The sequence below is a fragment of the Nerophis lumbriciformis genome, linkage group LG14 (genome assembly GCF_033978685.3).
Source record: "Nerophis lumbriciformis linkage group LG14, RoL_Nlum_v2.1, whole genome shotgun sequence".
Classification (NCBI taxonomy): Eukaryota; Metazoa; Chordata; class Actinopteri; order Syngnathiformes; family Syngnathidae; genus Nerophis; species Nerophis lumbriciformis.
In genome coordinates, this window is record NC_084561.2 from 44,397,177 (window position 1) to 44,418,823 (window position 21,647).

Here is a 21,647-nt window from a genome sequence, read left to right on the forward strand (position 1 = left end):
AAGTTACAAAGTCACATTACAAAGTCTTGTTACAAAGTCACGTTACACAGTCACGTTACACAGTCATGTTACAAAGTCATGTTACAAAGTCATGTTACAAAGTCACGTTACAAAGTCACGTTACACAGTCATGTTACAAAGTCACGTTACAAAGTCTCGTTACAAAGTCACGTTACAAAGTCACGTTACAAAGTTATGTTACAAAGTCTCGTTACAAAGCCACCTTACACAGTCATGTTACAAAGTCACGTTACAAAGTCATGTTACACAGTCATGTTACAAAGTCACGTTACAAAGTCTCGTTACAAAGCCACCTTACACAGTCATGTTACAAAGTCAAGTTACAAAGTCACGTTACAAAGTCTTGTTACAAAGTCACGTTACACAGTCACGTTACACAGTCATGTTACAAAGTCACGTTACAAAGTCATGTTACAAAGTCATGTTACACAGTCACGTTACAAAGTCACGTTACACAGTCATGTTACAAAGTGACGTTACAAAGTCTCGTTACAAAGCCACGTTACACAGTCATGTTACAAAGTCAAGTTACAAAGTCACATTACAAAGTCTTGTTACAAAGTCACGTTACACATTCATGTTACAAAGTCACGTTACAAAGTCTTGTTACAAAGTCACGTTGCACAGTCATGTTACAAAGTCATGTTACACAGTCACGTTACAAAGTCTTGTTACAAAGTCTCGTTACAAAGCCACTTTACACAGTCATGTTACAAAGTCAAGTTACAAAGTCACATTACAAAGTCTTGTTACAAAGTCACGTTACAAAGTCACGTTACAAAGTCTCGTTACAAAGTCACGTTACAAAGTCACGTTACAAAGTCTTGTTACAAAGTCATGTTACAAAGTCACGTTACAAAGTCACATTACAAAGTCTCGTTACAAAGTCACGTTACAAAGTCACGTTACAAAGTCATGTTACAAAGTCACGTTACAAAGTCACATTATAAAGTCTTGTTACAAAGTCACGTTACACAGTCACGTTACACAGTCATGTTACGAAGTCACATTACAAAGTCTTGTTACAAAGTCTCGTTACACAGTCACGTTACAAAGTCACGTAACACAGTCATGTTACGAAGTCACGTTACAAAGTCTCGTTACAAAGCCACCTTACACAGTCATGTTACAAAGTCAAGTTACAAAGTCACATTACAAAGTCTTGTTACAAAGTCACGTTACACAGTCACGTTACAAAGTCATGTTTTACAGTCACGTTACAAAGTCTCGTTACAAAGCCACCTTACACAGTCATGCTTTACAGTCACGTTACAAAGTCTTGTTACAAAGTCTCGTTACAAAGCCACCTTACACAGTCATGTTACAAAGTCACATTACAAAGTCTTGTTACAAAGTCACGTTACAAAGTCACATTACAAAGTCATGTTACAAATTCTCGTTACAAAGCCACCTTACACAGTCACGTTACAAAGTCACCTTACACAGTCATGTTACAAAGTCACGTTACAAAATCACGTTACAAAGTCAAGTTACACAGTCACGTTACAAATTCTCGTTACAAAGTCACCTTACACAGTCATGTTACAAAGTCACGTTACAAAGTCACATTACAAAGTCACATTACAAAGTCACGTTACAAATTCTCGTTACAAAGCCACCTTACACAGTCATGTTACAAAGTCACGTTACAAAGTCACCTTACAAAGTGACGTTACAAAGTCACGTTACAAAGTGACGTTACAAAGTCACGTTACAAAGTCACATTACAAAGTGACGTTACAAAGTCACGTTACAAAGTCACATTACAAAGTCATGTTACACAGTCACATTATGTTGTCCCAATCACAAGGAATGTTTTAATTAGATGCAAAATGTGTGAGGAGTAGTTGACAGAAAAAAAGCATGAAAATGCTGATTGACTGCAGAAGTGTTAATATTGGGGATGTTTTGTCGAAGGAGCTGACATGTCCTGAAAGTCTTGACGCTTGAACGGGATCAATCGTGTGAACGCTTCGGGAGTTAAAGGCGGACGAGGAACGCGATGGAATAATATTAATAAATTGAGGAAATTTGTTCATTGAGGAATTTTGTTGATATTAAAGTGCAAAATGAAGCACACAAGACGTGCAGACAACAGATTTGAGGAGAGACTTTTGTCGCATGAAAAGTAAGATTTGGGGCTTCCAGACTCATCAAACTAATCACTCCCAATCTCAATTCAATCAACTTGATTGATTGATCCTGACGGCTTTTAACCCAAATTGCTTCTGAGGACGTTCTCTCATGGGGACTGGCAGGACATGATTACATCATTTCCTCTGCATTTGATGATTATGTTTGTTGTACCCACAATGTCAAACAACACATGTTGCTTTTAAGGTTAAAGTCAATCATTTTTATGGTAAAGTTTGTACGGCAATTTTATTTTTTTATTTTATTTTATTTTTTTATTTTTTATTTTTTTAATCTTATTATTTATTTGTGTGTGGCGTCGCGCAGGTCTCACTTCCTGTTGGGTGGGGTCCGTGCCCGTGTGGCCCGACCTTGCGCTGTGGGGTCTCTGTTGGTGACTTGATGTGGTGGCGGCGCAGCCCCCGTGTCTGGTCTGGATGCTGTGTCTCGGTTGTTTGGGCGGTGGTGTGTTTGTGCGGGTTTGGGTTGGGGTGGGGGGCCTTTTGGTTGGGGGGGTTGTTGGTGTCTCTTGTTTGCGTGTTGGCGTTCGGGCTGACTGGCGGGCTGGCGCCGGCTGGTCTCCGTGGTCCTGGTGGCGTGTGGTTGCTGGTCGCAGTTTTTTTTTTATCTCTTTGATTTGATTGGCTGGTGCTGGCTGTCTGGGGTTATTGCGGCTGCTGTTTCTGCTGCCGTTTGTTTGTGGTGTGGGCGCCCGTGGCTGCTGGGTCTGGTGCAGGGGTGTGGCTGATGTTGTGACTGGTGGCAGCGCGCGCGCGTGATGGCTGTCGGGGCTGACGAACTGTGTATATGTATGTATATGTGTGTGTATGTATGTATGTTTATATATGTGTATGTGTACATATGTGTATGTATATGTATATATGTGTATGTGTGGGTATGTATACATGTATGTGTGTATGTGTATGTATATATGTATGTATGTATGTATATTTCTGGGGGTACGCTCTGGGCCTGCCTGTCAGACGGGGGTCGACGCCTCAGGCTACTGCATCCGAACTGCGTGTCTGGAGCTCCTGGGTCCCGCTGTCCATCCCTTCCGGGTGCCCGTCTTGGTTGGGGCCTGTTGGGCCTAGTCCCTGCGTCTATTGTGGTAGCTTGGTGCTGCAAGGTATTCCGAGGTGCTGCGAGTCGGCCAGTTGCTGGGGTAGTGACCTTGTTTGTCAGCATGTCTGTGATCTTCTTTTAATTCTTTTTTTTTTAATTAATTAATTAATTTATTTATTTATTTATTTATTTTTCAATATATTTTATTAATATTATTTTTTAATTTTTCCCCTCCCTCAGGGGGGGGGGGATCGGCGGGGCGGTTGCTGGTTGTTCCATCTCCATCGTTGGGGTCCCTGCGGGTGGGGTGGGTGGTTCCCGTGGCCCTGTGCCTGGGTGGTCCTGCGGCGGCCGGTTTGGGTGGGGTGGCCGGGGGCTGGCCTCGCCGCGCTCTCCGGGGGTGGGGGGTGGGCTCGTGGGGGCCCGGTTGCCGGTGGGGCGGGGGCGGTCTTCCCGTCCGGTTGCGGGGAGTCTCTGGGTCCCTCGGGCGGGGCGTCTCGCCTTTCTGCCCGTGTGGGGTGTGGTCTCTCGCTGGCTTGGGGTCTGGCTGTCCCCTGCTTTTCTCGTGCCCTGTCCTCTGCCGGGTGCGTCTGTCTGCGGCCTGCTGCTGGCCCTTGTGGGCGGTACGGTGGGTCGGGCTCTGGGGTTCCTGTCGCTGGCCGGCTTGGCTGCGTGGGGGCGGTGGTCCCTGGTTCCCTGGGCACCACGCCTCCTGTTTGTGGGTTGGGCTCTCGGGGGTGATGGGGCCGTGCTCTGGCTCCCACGCACTCTGGGAGTCGAATGTATTGTACATGCAAATTCACATATGCTCACATACGTACATAGGTACCTACGCTCCCACATACATACACAAATACAGTACATATTTACCTACCTAATGTTCGTACATCCACACGCACATTCAATATACAAACATACACATACACATACTGTACATATACATTCACTGTACAAACACATATACACATTCTGTACATATACATTCATTGTACAAACACATATACACATTCTGTACATATACATTCATTGTACAAACACATATACACATTCTGTACATATACATTCATTGTACAAACACATATACACATTCTGTACATATACAAGTACATATGCATACTTACACTCATGCACATAATCACGTTTCATCAAACATATATTAACGTTGTTGCCCTAGGGTAAACTGGGTGTAACACATGGCACACTGACAAAGCTTAACCTATTGTGACTATAACAATCTACAAGGTTAATGTAGGTTGCTTCTCTTTCTCCCCCTCCATTTTTATGCATTCTTTCGTATCTCAAGTTATCATTACGTATATGTATTGTTGCATTTAAACTGTATTGTTGATAATAAAGGTAAATTATTGGTATTGTTCATTATCAATAGCGCTATTTCTATTGGTATTTGTATTGATCCATTTGTAGTGTAATAATGCTCATTGTTATTTCTGTATTATTTTTTATTTTCGCTAACTGCTTATTTGCTATCACTTTTACCATCATATTTGTACATGTCATATTTGCTGATGTTGCTCTATTGTTGTTGTTGTTGTTTTTGTCTCTCTGTCTAATCCCCCTCTTGTCCCCACAATTTCCCCCTCTGTCTTCTTTTTTTTTCTCTTTCTATCCCCTCCTGCTCTGGCCCAGCTGCACTAAATGATAATATAAATACATTTAATAAAGTCAAATACAAATAAGGCAACAAGAGAAGTATCCTACACTTCTCTTTTGTAAAGTAAATGTGAACAGCCGACATGGGCATCTACATCAACTATATGATTTGCCTGAGAAGCTGGACAGGACACAAAAAAAAAAAAAAAAAAAAAAAAAGTTTGTACGGCATATTACTGTAAATCAGAGGTGTCAAACGTACGGCCTGAGGGGTCGGATCAGCTTCAATCCGTTTGCTAAGTATAAAAATGAACCCCAAATTTTTGAACACAGAAACTGCTGTTGTAAATGTGTCCACTGGATGTCGCAATAGCAATTGTTTGTATCTTTGTAGATGATACTACATATGTAGAAAATAAACCACATGATGTTAGTACATCAGTCCAGGAAAATGATCAAACTACATAAATAACATCCTGTTATTTGATTTTATATCATTTTTTTATCTTGGTAGGTTGAAAATGAACACCAATGATGTATTTCACACATATAAACAATGATGTATTTCACACATATAAACAATGATGTATTTCACACGTATAAACAATGATGTATTTCACACATATAAACAATGATGTATTTCACACATATAAACAATGATGTATTTCACACGTATAAACAATGATGTATTTCACACGTATAAACAATGATGTATTTCACACATATAAACAATGATGTATTCCACACGTATAAACAATGATGTATTTCACACGTATAAACAATGATGTATTTCACACGTATAAACAATGATGTATTTCACACGTATAAACAATGATGTATTGCACACATATAAACAATGATGTATTTCACATATATAAACAATGATGTACTTCACACGTATAAACAATGATGTATTTCACACGCATAAACAATGATGTATTTCACACGTATAAACAATGATGTATTTCACACGTATAAACAATTATGTATTTCACACATATAAACAATGATGTACTTCACACATATAAACAATAATGTATTTCACACATATAAACAATGATGTATTTCACACGTATAAACAATGATGTATTTCACACATATAAACAATGATGTATTTCACACGTATAAACAATGATGTATTTCACACGTATAAACAATGATGTATTTCACACATATAAACAATGATGTATTTCACACATATAAACAATGATGTATTTGACACATATAAACAATGATGTATTTCACACGTATAAACAATGATGTATTTCACACGTATAAACAATGATGTATTTCACACATATAAACAATAATGTATTTCACACGTATAAACAATGATGTATTTCACACGTATAAACAATGATGTATTTCACACATATAAACAATGATGTATTTCACACATATAAACAATGATGTATTTCACACGTATAAACAATGATGTATTTCACACGTATAAACAATGATGTATTTCACACGTATAAACAATGATGTATTTCACACGTATAAACAATGATGTATTGCACACATATAAACAATGATGTATTTCACACATATAAACAATGATGTATTTCACACATATAAACAATGATGTATTTCACACGTATAAACAATGATGTATTTCACACGTATAAACAATGATGTATTTCACACGTATAAACAATGATGTATTTCACACGTATAAACAATGATGTATTGCACACATATAAACAATGATGTATTTCACATATATAAACAATGATGTACTTCACACGTATAAACAATGATGTATTTCACACGCATAAACAATGATGTATTTCACACGTATAAACAATGATGTATTTCACACGTATAAACAATTATGTATTTCACACATATAAACAATGATGTACTTCACACATATAAACAATAATGTATTTCACACATATAAACAATGATGTATTTCACACGTATAAACAATGATGTATTTCACACATATAAACAATGATGTATTTCACACGTATAAACAATGATGTATTTCACACGTATAAACAATGATGTATTTCACACATATAAACAATGATGTATTTCACACATATAAACAATGATGTATTTGACACATATAAACAATGATGTATTTCACACGTATAAACAATGATGTATTTCACACGTATAAACAATGATGTATTTCACACATATAAACAATAATGTATTTCACACGTATAAACAATGATGTATTTCACACGTATAAACAATGATGTATTTCACACGTATAAACAATGATGTATTTCACACGTATAAACAATGATGTATTTCACACATATAAACAATGATGTATTTCACACGTATAAACAATGATGTATTTCACACGTATAAACAATGATGTATTTCACACATATAAACAATGATGTATTTCACACGTATAAACAATGATGTATTTCACACGTATAAACAATGATGTACTTCACACGTATAAACAATGATGTATTTCACACGTATAAACAATGATGTATTTCACACATATAAACAATAATGTATTTCACACATATAAACAATGATGTATTTCACACGTATAAACAATGATGTATTTCACACATATAAACAATGATGTATTTCACACGTATAAACAATGATGTATTTCACACATATAAACAATGATGTATTTCACACGTATAAACAATGATGTATTTCACACGTATAAACAATGATGTATTTCACACGTATAAACAATGATGTACTTCACACGTATAAACAATGATGTATTTCACACGTATAAACAATGATGTATTTCACACATATAAACAATAATGTATTTCACACATATAAACAATGATGTATTTCACACGTATAAACAATGATGTATTTCACACATATAAACAATGATGTATTTCACACGTATAAACAATGATGTATTTCACACATATAAACAATGATGTATTTCACACGTATAAACAATGATGTATTTCACACATATAAACAATGATGTATTTCACACGTATAAACAATGATGTATTTCACACATATAAACAATGATGTATTTCACACATATAAACAATGATGTATTTCACACGTATAAACAATGATGTATTTCACACGTATAAACAATGATGTATTTCACACATATAAACAATGATGTATTTCACACATATAAACAATGATGTATTTCACACATATAAACAATGATGTATTTCACACGTATAAACAATGATGAATTTCACACATATAAACAATGATGTACTTCACACGTATAAACAATGATGTATTTCACACGTATAAACAATGATGTATTTCACACGTATAAACAATGATGTATTTCACACATATAAACAATAATGTATTTCACACATATAAACAATGATGTATTTCACACGTATAAACAATGATGTATTTCACACGTATAAACAATGATGTATTTCACACATATAAACAATGATGTATTTCACACGTATAAACAATGATGTATTTCACACGTATAAACAATGATGTATTTCACACATATAAACAATGATGTATTTCACACATATAAACAATGATGTATTTGACACATATAAACAATGATGTATTTCACACGTATAAACAATGATGTATTTCACACGTATAAACAATGATGTATTTCACACATATAAACAATAATGTATTTCACACGTATAAACAATGATGTATTTCACACGTATAAACAATGATGTATTTCACACGTATAAACAATGATGTATTTCACACGTATAAACAATGATGTATTTCACACATATAAACAATGATGTATTTCACACGTATAAACAATGATGTATTTCACACGTATAAACAATGATGTATTTCACACGTATAAACAATGATGTATTTCACACACGTATAAACAATGATGTATTTCACACATATAAATAATGATGAATTTCACACATATAAACAATGATGTATTTCACACATATAAACAATGATGTATTTCACACATACAGTATACAATGTTGTGTTATAGTTTTGTGTTACAAAGTTGTGTTATAGTTTTGTGTTACAAAGTTGTGTACAATGTTGTGTTGCAAAGGTGTTACAAAGTTGTGTTACAAAGTTGTGTTAACATGTTGTGTACAAAGTTGTGTCATAGCGTTGTGTTACAATGTTGTATACAATGTTGTGTTATTTTTTTGTGTTGCAAAGTTGTGTTACAAAGTTGTGTACAGTGTTGTGTTACAAAGGCGTGTTACAAAGGTGTGTTACAAAGTTGTGTTTCAGAGTTGTGTTACAAAGTTGTGTTAACATGTTGTGCACAAAGTTGTGTCATAGAGTTGTGTTGCAAAGTTGTGTTAACATGTTGTGTACAAAGTTGTGTCATAGAGTTGTGTTAGAATGTTGTATACAATGTTGTGTTATAGTTGTGTGTTACAAAGGTGTGTTACAAAGTTGTTTTAACATGTTGTGTACAAAGTTGTGTCATAGAGTTGTGTTAGAATGTTGTATACAATGTTGTGTTATAGTTTTGTGTTACAAAGTTGTGTACAATGTTGTGTACAATGTTGTGTTATAGTGTTGTGTTGCAAAGGTGTGTTACAGAGTTGTGTTACAGAGTTGTGTTACAAAGTTGTGTTAACATGTTGTGTACAAAGTTGTGTCATAGCGTTGTGTTACAATGTTGTATACAATGTTGTGTTATTTTTTTGTGTTGCAAAGTTGTGTTACAAAGTTGTGTACAATGTTGTGTTACAAAAGTGTGTTACAAAGTTGTGTTTCAGAGTTGTGTTACAAAGTTGTGTTACAAAGTTGTGTTAACATGTTGTGCACAAAGTTGTGTCATAGAGTTGTGTTACAAAGTTGTGTTAACATGTGTACAAAGTTGTGTCATAGAGTTGTGTTAGAATGTTGTGTACAATGTTGTGTTATAGTTTTGTGTTACAAAGTTGTGTACAATGTTGTGTTATAGTGTTGTGTTACAGTGTTGTGTTGCAAAGATGTGTTACAAAGTTGTGTTACAGAGTTGTGTTACAAAGTTGTGTTAACATGTTGTGTACAAAGTTGTGTCATAGCGTTGTGTTACAATGTTGTATACAATGTTGTGTTATTTTTTTGTGTTGCAAAGTTGTGTTACAAAGTTGTGTACAATGTTGTGTTACAAAAGTGTGTTACAAAGTTGTGTTTCAGAGTTGTGTTACAAAGTTGTGTTACAAAGTTGTGTTAACATGTTGTGCACAAAGTTGTGTCATAGAGTTGTGTTACAAAGTTGTGTTAACATGTTGTGTACAAAGTTGTGTCATAGAGTTGTGTTAGAATGTTGTATACAATGTTGTGTTATAGTTGTGTGTTACAAAGGTGTGTTACAAAGTTGTGTTAACATGTTGTGTACAAAGTTGTGCCATAGAGTTGTGTTAGAATGTTGTATACAATGTTGTGTTATAGTTTTGTGTTACAAAGTTGTGTACAATGTTGTGTTATAGTGTTGTGTTACAGTGTTGTGTTGCAAAGGTGTGTTACAAAGTTGTGTTACAAAGTTGTGTTAACATGTTGTGTACAAAGTTGTGCCATAGCTTTGTGTTACAATGTTGTATACAATGTTGTGTTATTTTTTTGTGTTGCAAAGTTGTGTTACAAAGTTGTGTACAATGGTGTGTTACAAAGGCGTGTTACAAAGGTGTGTTACAAAGTTGTGTTTCAGAGTTGTGTTACAAAGTCGTGTTAACATGTTGTGCACAAAGTTGTGTCATAGAGTTGTGTTACAAAGTTGTGTTAACATGTTGTGTACAAAGTTGTGTCATAGAGTTGTGTTAGAATGTTGTATACAATGTTGTGTTATAGTTGTGTGTTACAAAGGTGTGTTACAAAGTTGTGTTAACATGTTGTGTACAAAGTTGTGTCATAGAGTTGTGTTAGAATGTTGTATACAATGTTGTTATAGTTTTGTGTTACAAAGTTGTGTACAATGTTGTGTTATAGTGTTGTGTTACAGTGTTGTGTTGCAAAGGTGTGTTACAAAGTTGTGTTACAGAGTTGTATTACAAAGTTGTGTTAACATGTTTACAAAGTTGTGTCATAGCGTTGTGTTACAATGTTGTATACAATGTTGTGTTATTTTTTTGTGTTGCAAAGTTGTGTTACAAAGTTGTGTACAATGTTGTGTTACAAAGGCGTGTTACAAAGGTGTGTTACAAAGTTGTGTTTCAGAGTTGTGTTACAAAGTTGTGTTACAAAGTTGTGTTAACATGTTGTGCACAAAGTTGTGTTACAGAGTTGTATTACAAAGTTGTGTTAACATGTTGTGTACAAAGTTGTGTCATAGCGTTGTGTTACAATGTTGTATACAATGTTGTGTTATTTTTTTGTGTTGCAAAGTTGTGTTACAAAGTTGTGTACAATGTTGTGTTACAAAGGCGTCTTACAAAGTTGTGTTTCAGAGTTGTGTTACAAAGTTGTGTTAACATGTTGTGTCATAGAGTTGTGTTAGAATGTTGTATACAATGTTGTTTTATAGTTTTGTGTTACAAAGTTGTGTACAATGTTATGTTATAGTGTTGTGTTACAGTGTTGTGTTGCAAAGGTGTGTTACAAAGTTGTGTTACAGAGTTGTGTTACAAAGTTGTGTTAACATGTGTACAAAGTTGTGTCATAGCGTTGTGTTACAATGTTGTATACAATGTTGTGTTATTTTTTTGTGTTGCAAAGTTGTGTTACAAAGTTGTGTACAATGTTGTGTTACAAAGGTGTGTTACAAAGTTGTGTTTCAGAGTTGTGTTACAAAGTTGTGTTAACATGTTGTGCACAAAGTTGTGTCATAGAGCTGTGTTACAAAGTTGTGTTAACATGTTGTGTCATAGAGTTGTGTTAGAATGTTGTATACAATGTTGTGTTAGAGTTTTGTGTTACAAAGTTGTGTACAATGTTGTGTTACAAAGGCGTGTTACAAAGGTGTGTTACAAAGTTGTGTTTCAGAGTTGTGTTACAAAGTTGTGTTAACATGTTGTGTACAAAGTTGTGTCATAGTCATAGAGTTGTGTTACAATGTTGTATACAACAAATATTCATGTGTTGAACAAATATTCATGTGTTGAACTAAGACTAGATGTGACTAATCTAAATGTAAGACTAGATGTGACTAATCTAAGTGTAAGACTAGATGTGACTAATCTAAATGTAAGACTAGATGTGACTAATCTAAGTGTAAGAGTAGATGTGACCAAAGACTTCTATGACATATTTCTACCTGGAGAGATTGTTTCCAACCTGATGCACCTGAAACACTGCATTGTTGCACGCAGGTGTGCACCTGCAAGTGTGTTACCTGCACACACCTGCAAGTGTGTTACCTGCACACACCTGCAAGTGTGTTACTTGCACACACTTGGAAGTGTGTTACTTGCACACACCTGGGAGTGTGTTACCTGCACACACCTGGAAGTGTGTTACTTGCACACACCTGGGAGTGTGTTACCTGCACACACCTGCTGTAGGCGTCTCCCTTTATGCATGCAGATGTCATTTGTTGTGCAATGGTTGACTCATCTGCTACACAAACTATGAATGACACACTCTTGTTCTGCTGCAACACAACTTTTGGTCACACCATCAGTGTAAATATGCTACACAAACTGAGCAGAAATTGTTTGTGATACACTTTGTGTGTGTGCGTGTTGGTCATTTGAGTATGTATGTGTGTTATTTGTGTGTATGTGTTATGTGTGTGAATGTGTGTTATTTGTGTGTGTTTGTGTGTGTGTATTATCTATGTAATTATGTGTCTTATGTGTGTGTTTTATATGTGTGTTATGTGTGTGTGTGTTAGTGTGTGCTATGTGTGTGTTATGTGTCTGTATTATGTGTGTGTTGTGTGCGTGCGTTTGTTGTGTGTGTGTATGTGTGTGTGTTATGTGTGTGCGTGTTTTATGTGTGTGTTTGTGTGCGTGTGTATGCTATGTGTGTAGATTGTGTGTGTTATGTGTGTAATGTGTCTGTTGTGTGTGTGTGTTAGTGTGTGTTAGTTTGTGTGTGTTCGTGCGTGTTGTGTGTGAATTACGTGTGTGTTATGTGTGTGTGTGTTTTGTGTTTGTGTGTTGTTTGTGTATGTGTGTTAGTGTGTGTGTGCTTGTGTGTGTGTTGTGTGTGTATCATGTAAGTGTTGTGTGCGTGTGTGTGTGTCATGTGTGTGTGTTTGTGTGTGTGTGTTTGTGTGTGTGTGTGTAACGTGTCTGTTGTGTGTGTGTGTGTCTGTTAGTGTGTGTTAGTTTGTGTGTGTTCGTGCGTGTTATGTGTGTAAATTTTGTGTGTGTTATGTGTGTGTGTGTTTTGTGTTTGTGTGTTGTTTGTGTATGTTTGTTTGTGTGTGTGTTGTGTGAGTATCATGTGTGTGTTGTGCGCGTGTGTTTGTGTTATGTGTGTGTGTTTGTGTGTGTGTGTTATGTGCGTGTGTGTTGTGTGTTTGTGTTTGTGTGTGTAATGTGTGTGTTTGTGTGTGTGTATGTTATGTGTGTAGATTTTGTGTGTTATGTGTGTAATGTGTCTGTTGTGTGTGTGTGTGTGTGTGTGTGTGTCTGTTAGTGTGTGTTAGTTTGTGTGTGTTCGTGTGTGTTATGTGTGTACATTTTGTGTGTGTTATGTGTGTGTGTGTTTTGTGTTTGTGTGTTGTTTGTGTATGTGTGTTAGTGTGTGTGTTTGTGTGTGTGTTGTGTGAGTATCATGTGTGTGTTGTGCGCGTGTGTTTGTGTTATGTGTGTGTGTTTGTGTGTGTGTTATGTGCGTGTGTGTTGTGTGTTTGTGTTTGTGTGTGTAATGTGTGTGTGTTTGTGTGTGTGTATGTTCTGTGTGTTATGTGTGTAATGTGTCTGTTGTGTGTGTGTGTGTCTGTGTGTGTGTTAGAGTGTTAGTTTGTGTGTGTTCGTGTGTGTTATGTGTGTAGATTTTGTGTGTGTGTGTTTTGTGTTTGTGTGTTGTTTGTGTACGTGTGTTAGTGTGTGTGTTTGTGTGTGTGTTGTGTGAGTATCATGTGTGTGTTGTGCGAGTGTGTTTGTGTTATGTGTGTGTGTTTGTGTGTGTGTGTTATGTGCGTGTGTGTTGTGTGTTTGTGTGTGTAATGTGTGTGTTTGTGTGTGTGTATGTTATGTGTGTAGATTTTGTGTGTTATGTGTGTAATGTGTCTGTTGTGTGTGTGTGTGTGTGTGTCTGTTAGTGTGTGTTAGTTTGTGTGTGTTCGTGTGTGTTATGTGTGTAAATTTTGTGTGTGTTATGTGTGTGTGTGTTTTGTGTTTGTGTGTTGTTTGTGTATGTGTGTTAGTGTGTGTGTTTGTGTGTGTGTTGTGTGAGTATCATGTGTGTGTTGTGCGCGTGTGTTTGTGTTATGTGTGTGTGTTTGTGTGTGTGTGTTATGTGCGTGTGTGTTGTGTGTTTGTGTTTGTGTGTGTAATGTGTGTTTTTGTGTGTGTGTATGTTATGTGTGTAGATTTTGTGTGTTATGTGTGTAATGTGTCTGTTGTGTGTGTGTGTGTGTGTGTGTTAGAGTGTGTTAGTTTGTGTGTGTTCGTGTGTGTTATGTGTGTAGATTTTGTGTGTGTTATGTGTGTGTGTGTTTTGTGTTTGTGTACGTGTGTTAGTGTGTGTGTTTGTGTGTGTGTTGTGTGAGTATCATGTGTGTGTTGTGTGCGTGTGTTTGTGTTATGTGTGTGTGTTTGTGTGTGTGTGTTATGTGCGTGAGTGTTGTGTTGTGTGTTTGTGTGTGTAATGTGTGTGCTTGTGTTAGGTGTGTGCGTGTGTTAGGTGTGTGTTTGTGTGTGTGTGTATGTTATGTGTGTAGATAACGTGTGTTGTGTGTACTGTGTATGTGTCTGTTGTGTAATATGTGTGCATGTGCTAGTGTGTGTTAGTTTGTGTGTGTTTGTGCGTGTTATGTGTGTGAATTATGTGTGCGTTATGTGTGTGTGTGTGTGTTTTGTGTTTGCGTGTGTGTGTGTGTGTGTGTGTGTCCAGGTGGAGGAAAGAGGGGTCAGTTTGCTGCAGAGAATAAAACGAAGGAAACGGGAAGGAGATGACGAAGGCCTGCTGTGAACCTCACATTCAACTCCTTTTGTCATCCTGTGTGGAAAACACACACACACACACACACACACACACACACACACACACACACACACACACACACACACATATATATATATATATATGTGTGTGTGTGTGTGTGTATGAACCCGGATCAGATGTCTGGCACAAACCAAGCGTTTGTTCCCTCCAGTCTCCTTAGCGATGAAGAGCAGTGACACACATGATCTTCCTCTCAGCTCGCTGGCTATCCTCCACACCAAGCAGGCGGCTGGCGTTCAACTCCTGAGACTTGACGACATGCTGACTCCGCCTCTGGATTACAGGCAGCGTCTCCTGGCCGTCACCACCTGGTCTTAAGAGGCTTTGAGGCTTCAGAGATGAGCAGCCATCTGCTCCTCTCCAGAAACACAAGCAAGGGCACACACAGTGCAATACACCACAACATAAACACACAATGTGCCATACACCGCAACACAAACACACAATGTGACATATAACAGAAAAGAAGCTTACAATGTGCAATATAACAGAAAAAAACACACAATGTACAACAGAAAAGAAACACACATTGTGCAATATAACAGAAAATAAGCACACAATGTGCAATATACCAGGAAAAAACGCACACAATGTGTGATATAACAGAAAGGAAACACACAAAGTGCAATATAACAGAAAACAATCCCCCAATGTGCAACATCACAGAAAAGAAGCACACAAAGTGCAATATAACAGAACATAAACACACAATGTGCAATGTAACAGAAAATAAGCACAAAATGTGCAACAGCAATATTCAATATAACAGAAAAAAGCACACAATGTGCAATATAACAGAACATAAACACACAATGTGAAATATAACAGAAAAGAAGCACAAAATGTGCAAAATAACAGAAAAGAACCACAATGTGCAATATAACGGAAAAAAACCACACAATGTGCAAATATAACAGAACATAAACACACAATGTGCAATAAAACAGAACATAAACACACAATGTGCAATATAACAGAACATAAACACACAATGTGCAATAAAACAGAACATAAACACACAACGTACAATATAACAGAAAAGAAACACACAATGTGCAATATAACAGAAAGTAAGCACACAATGTGCAATATACCAGGAAAAAAAGCACACAATGTGTGATATAACAGAAAGGAAACACACAAAGTGCAATATAACAGAAAACAATCCCACAATGTGCAACATCACAGAAAAGAAGCACACAAAGTGCAATATAACACAACATAAACACACAATGTGCAATGTAACAGAAAATAAGCACAAAATGTGCAACAGAAAATAAACACACAATATTCAATACAACAGAAAAGAAGCACACAATGTGCAATATAACAGAACATAAACACACAATGTGAAATAGAACAGAAAAGAAGCACAAAATGTGCAAAATAACAGAAAAGAACCACAATGTGCAATATAACGGGGAAAAACCACACAATGTGCAAATATAACAGAACATAAACACACAATGTGCAATAAAACAGAACATAAACACACAATGTGCAATAAAACAGAACATAAACACACAATGTGCAATATAACAGAACATAAACACACAATGTGCAATATAACAGAACATAAACACACAATGTGCAATCTAACAGAACATAAACACACAATGTGCAATATAACAGAACATAAACACACAATGTGCAATATAACAGTTAGAAAATAAAGGATCAGCACCTCCAAATCTGAGGCCATGGTTCTCAGTGGGAAAAGGGTGAACTGCACCTTCTGAGTTTAGAGTGAAGTTCTGCCCCAAGTGGAGGAGTTCAGACGAGTGAGGGAAGAAAGGAAGGTGAGACTGACAGACAAAAGAAAGGAAGGTGAGACTGACAGACTAAAGAATGGAAGGTGAGACTGACAGACTAAAGAATGGAAAGTGAGACTGACAGACTAAAGAATGGAAGGTGAGACTGACAGACTAAAGAATGGAAGGTGAGACTGACAGACTAAAGAATGGAAGGTGAGACTGACAGACTAAAGAATGGAAGGTGAGACTGACAGACTAAAGAATGGCAGGTGAGACTGACAGACTAAAGAATGGAAGGTGAGACTGACAGACTAAAGAATGGAAGGTGAGACTGACAGACTAAAGAAAGGAAGGTGAGACTGACAGACTAAAGAAAGGAAGGTGAGACTGACAGACTAAAGAATGGAAGGTGAGACTGACAGACTACAGAATGGAAGGTGAGACTGACAGACTAAAGAATGGCAGGTGAGACTGACAGACTACAGAATGGAAAGTGAGACTGACAGACTAAAGAAAGGAAGGTGAGACTGACAGACTAAAGAATGGAAGGTGAGACTGACAGACTACAGAATGGAAGGTGAGACTGACAGACTACAGAATGGAAGGTGAGACTGACAGACTAAAGAATGGAAGGTGAGACTGACAGACTAAAGAATGGAAGGTGAGACTGACAGACTAAAGAAAGGAAGGTGAGACTGACAAACTAAAGAAAGGAAGGTGAGACTGACAGACTAAAGAAAGGAAGGTGAGACTGACAGACTAAAGAAAGAAAGGTGAGACTGACAGACTAAAGAATGGAAGGTGAGACTGACAGACTAAAGAATGGAAGGTGAGACTGACAGACTACAGAATGGAAGGTGAGACTGACAGACTACAGAATGGAAGGTGAGACTGGCAGACTACAGAATGGAAGGTGAGACTGACAGACTAAAGAATGGAAGGTGAGACTGACAGACTAAAGAATGGAAGGTGAGACTGACAGACTAAAGAATGGAAGGTGAGACTGACAGACTAAAGAATGGAAGGTGAGACTGACAGACTAAAGAAAGGAGGGTGAGACTGACAGACTAAAGAAAGGAAGGTGAGACTGACTGACTAAAGAATGGAAGGTGAGACTGACAGACTACAGAATGGAAGGTGAGACTGACAAACAACAGAAAGGAAGGTGAGACTGACAGACTAAAGAATGGAAGGTGAGACTGACAGACTAAAGAATGGAAGGTGAGACGGACAGACTAAAGAATGGAAGGTGAGACTGACAGACTAAAGAATGGAAGGTGAGACTGACAGACTAAAGAATGGAAGGTGAGACTGACAGACTAAAGAAAGGAGGGTGAGACTGACAGACTAAAGAAAGGAAGGTGAGACTGACTGACTAAAGAATGGAAGGTGAGACTGACAGACTACAGAATGGAAGGTGAGACTGACAAACAACAGAAAGGAAGGTGAGACTGACAGACTAAAGAATGGAAGGTGAGACTGACAGACTAAAGAATGGAAGGTGAGACTGACAGACTAAAGAATGGAAGGTGAGACTGACAGACTAAAGAATGGAAGGTGAGACTGACAGACTAAAGAAAGGAAGGTGAGACTGACAGACTAAAGAATGGAAGGTGAGACTGACAGACTAAAGAATGGCAGGTGAGACTGACAGATTAATTGGTACAGTTATGCAGTCACTCAACCGGTCTGTTGTGGTGAAGAAGGAGCTGAGTGAGCCAGAAGGTCTCTTTTCCCAGTCAGTCTACGTTCCTACCCTCACTATTGGTCACCAGCTTTAGGAAATGAATGAAAGGACAAGTTGGTGAATACAAGTTGGATGTCTGGGATCACGTCAGAGATTGGGTGAGGGGCTCGGTCATCCAGGAGAGACTCAGAGTAGAGTCTCTGCTCCTTCCCGTCGAGAGGAGCCCGCTATGGTGGCTCGGGGCATCTACTACTTATGTGTCCTGGACGCCTCCCTGGTGAGGTGTTTCAGGTAGGTTCAGTCGAGAGGAGACCTCGGGGCAGACCTGGGACACGCTGGAGGGACTAAGTCTCAAATCTGGTCTGGGAACGCCTCTGTGTCCCGCTGTGGAACCAGAGGAGGTGGCCGGGGACAAGGAAGTCTGGACATCTCTGCTTAGACTGCTGCACCCGACTCACATGAGTGGTGGAAAATGGATGGATGGATGGATGGATGGATGGATGGATGGATGGATGGATGGATGGATGGATGGATGATGGATGGATGGATGGATGGATGATGGATAGATGGATGGATGGACAGTTAGAAAAGTATAACACAAAATGTAAAATGTGTTATTATTCATAATAAAATGTACTACATTTGTTCATTAGTAAAGCTGAACATTTGGTTGTAAAGTCAAACCACGATTTGCATTTTTCGAAAGTATTTATTTCTTTTACAGTAATGCAGCTGGGATAGGCTCCAGCACCCCCACGACCCTGAGAGGGACAATCGGTAGAAAAATGGATGGATGGATATTTCATGTACCATAAGATTTGTTGTAAAAACAAAGCCAATAATGCCATTTTTTGTAGTCGCCTTTATTTTGAGAGGTATCAAAAAGTATGGAAATACATTTTAGTACCGGTACTGGTACCAAAATATTGTCTGGATATTAAATATTGTCCATAAATAAGGAGAAGAGGAAAGATTTAGTTCAAAGAACATTCAGGGTGTGTTTGTGTTGACATAATCCTCCTTCATCAACCTTTGACCTTTACACTTCTCTTATCTTCCTTTTATCTTACTGTCCTGCTGGGAGCCTGCATCTAGTGTCTTATTATTATTATTATTAAATGTAGCTTACCACCATCAATGTGTTTATTATTATTATTACTATTATTAAATGTAACTTACCACCATCAATGTGTTTATTATTACGGTGGCAGTTGGGTTAGTGCGTCTGCCTCACAATACGAAGGTCTTGAGTAGTCGTGAGTTCAATCCTGGCCTCTGGATCTTTCTGTATGGAGTTTGCATGTTCTCCCCATGACTGCGTGGGTTCCCTCCGGGTACTCCGGCTTCCTCCCACCTCCAAAGACATGCACCTGGGGATAGGTTGATTGGCAACTCTAAATTGGCCCTCGTGTGTGAATGTGAGTGTGAATGTTGTCTGTCTATCTGTGTTGGCCCTGCGATGAGGTGGCGACTTGTCCAGGGTGTACCCCGCCTTCCGCCCGATTGTAGCTGAGATAGGCTACAGCGCCCCCCGCGACCCCGAAGGGAATAAGCGGTAGAAAATGGATGGATGGATAAATAGATGGATTATTAAATGTAGCTTACCACCATCAATGTGTTTATCATTATTATTATTATTAAATGTAGCTTACCACCATCAATGTGTTTATTATTATTATTATTATTATTAAATGTAGCTTACCACCATCAATGTGTTTATTATTATTATTATTATTATTATTAAATGTAGCTTACCACCATCAATGTGATTATTATTATTATTATTATTATTATTAAATGTAACTTACCACCATCAATGTGTTTATTATTATTATTATTATTATTATTAAATGTAGCTTACCACCATCAAGGTGATTATTATTATTGTTATTATTATTATTAAATGTAGCTTACCACCATCAATGTGTTTATTATTATTATTATTAAATGTAACTTACCACCATCAATGTGTTTATTATTATTATTATTATTATTAAATGTAGCTTACCACCATCAATGTGTTTATTATTATTATTATTATTATTATTAAATGTAGCTTACCACCATCAATGTGTTTATTATTATTATTATTATTATGATTATTAAATGTAGCTTACCACCATCAAGGTGATTATTATTATTGTTATTATTATTATTAAATGTAGCTTACCACCATCAATGTGATTATTATTATTGTTATTGTTATTATTAAATGTAACTTACCACCATCAATGTGTTTATTATTATTATTATTATTAAATGGAGCTTACCACCATCAATGTGTTTATTATTATTATTAAATGTAACTTACCACCATCAATGTGTTTATTATTATTATTATTATTATTAAATGTAGTTTACCACCATCAATGTGTTTATTATTATTATTATTATTATTATTAAATGTAGCTTACCACCATCAATGTGTTTATTATTATTATTATTATTAAATGTAACTTACCACCATCAATGTGTTTATTATTATTATTATTATTAAATGTAGCTTACCACCATCAATGTGTTTATTATTATTATTATTATTAAATGTAGCTTACCACCATCAAGGTGATTATTATTATTGTTATTATTATTATTAAATGTAGCTTACCACCATCAATGTGATTATTATTATTGTTATTGTTATTATTAAATGTAACTTACCACCATCAATGTGTTTATTATTATTATTATTATTAAATGGAGCTTACCACCATCAATGTGTTTATTATTATTATTAAATGTAACTTACCACCATCAATGTGTTTATTATTATTATTATTATTAAATGTAGCTTACCACCATCAATGTGTTTATTATTATTATTATTATTATTAAATGTAGCTTACCACCATCAATGTGTTTATTATTATTATTATTATAATTATTAAATGTAACTTACCACCATCAATGTGTTTATTATTATTATGATTATTAAATGTAGCTTACCACCATCAAGGTGATTATTATTATTGTTATTATTATTATTAAATGTAGCTTACCACCATCAATGTGATTATTATTATTGTTATTATTATTATTAAATGTAACTTACCACCATCAATGTGTTTATTATTATTATTATTATTATTAAATGTAGCTTACCACCATCAATGTGTTTATTATTATTATTATTATTATTAAATGTAACTTACCACCATCAATGTGTTTATTATTATTATTAAATGTAGCTTACCACCATCAAAGTGATTATTATTATTGTTATTATTATTATTAAATGTAGCTTACCACCATCAATGTGATTATTATTATTGTTATTATTAAATGTAACTTACCACCATCAATGTGTTTATTATTATTCCATCCATCCATCCATCTTCAACCGCTTATCCAGAATGGGGTCACAGGGACAACAGCTC